Source organism: Prionailurus bengalensis, chromosome B4, assembly GCF_016509475.1.
Source record: "Prionailurus bengalensis isolate Pbe53 chromosome B4, Fcat_Pben_1.1_paternal_pri, whole genome shotgun sequence".
In the NCBI taxonomy this organism is placed as follows: domain Eukaryota; kingdom Metazoa; phylum Chordata; class Mammalia; order Carnivora; family Felidae; genus Prionailurus; species Prionailurus bengalensis.
The window spans coordinates 89,100,227-89,101,317 of record NC_057358.1 but is presented as its reverse complement, the minus strand read 5'-3'; the positions used below and the strand labels follow the sequence as shown (position 1 = coordinate 89,101,317).

General features: G+C 36.5%; 1 pseudogene; it reads right to left on the bottom strand.

The window, feature by feature from the left end:
• Positions 1–258: 258 nt before the first annotated feature.
• LOC122473153 lies at positions 259–875 on the bottom strand (annotated as a pseudogene).
• Positions 876–1,091: the final 216 nt, after the last annotated feature.

Below are 1,091 nucleotides of genomic sequence, written 5' to 3'. Positions count from 1 at the left end.
ATGAGAATAGACATTAAGCCTGTTTACATATTTTATTCATTTTAAAATGTTTATTTTTGAGAGAGAGCACGCAGGAGGGCTTGAGCATGAGTGGGAGAGGGGTAGAGAGAGAGGACAGAGAATCCCAAGCAGGCTCTGTGCCACCATCAACATAGAACCCACGCAGGGCTCAAATTCAGGAAAGGTGAGATCATGACCTGAGCCGAAATCAAGAGTTGGATGCCCAACTGACTGAGCCACCCAGGTGCCCCTGTTTATGTATTTTCTTATTTTTAATTGGCATATAAAAAAGTTCCGCATTTATAAAAATCCCAGTATTATAAATGACAAACTCATCCCTTAATTAAATATAAAAACAGCTTTAAAAACGTACAACTTAGATTGGTTTCATCTTGAATTATAATCCAATAAGACTAAAAACTAAACATTCCAGGTCCTATAACAAATAGTAAAATACTTGAAGGCCTTCAGGATCCTTTGATTTATGTCAATAAGAGAGCCTATTTTTTATTTTTCTTGCAGGGTCTACAAATAACTTTTTTGAAAATAAACCAGAGAACCTATTTTTGATGTAGTAAAAGAAATGTGTTCATCTCCATTGACAATTCTAAGCTCCAGGTGGCTAACTCTGTCCGAGGGGGGCCACAAAGCATCTTCTTTTGTAATTTCACTGTCATCAATAATTCTCTTCAGTTCTCCCATTACATTCTTGTGTATTTAAGCCCCCTTTCTGATCATGACATCATTTTTGTAATTGCTGTGGTTGGCATATGTAAGCTTTCACTCTGGCTGAACCTCATACTCCAGAAACTCATATCCAAGCTTGCCTTGTGCTCTACACAGCAGCACAGGTAGAAATCACTGGCCATAGTCATTTTTGTTCCCTCTTTTTGTGTTTACAATTTCAATCGCTCAGTTTTGACTTTTCCTTTCTTTTTTTTTTTTTTTTTAATTTACTTTAGGTTTAACTCTCAAGCAGCACATAGTTGGATTTTACTTTTTAACTAGTATTTGCCTTTCATTATGGGACATTAAGCCTTTTTGCGCATGTGGTTGTAACTGCTTTGTATATCTTCTGCTATCGTGCTTTA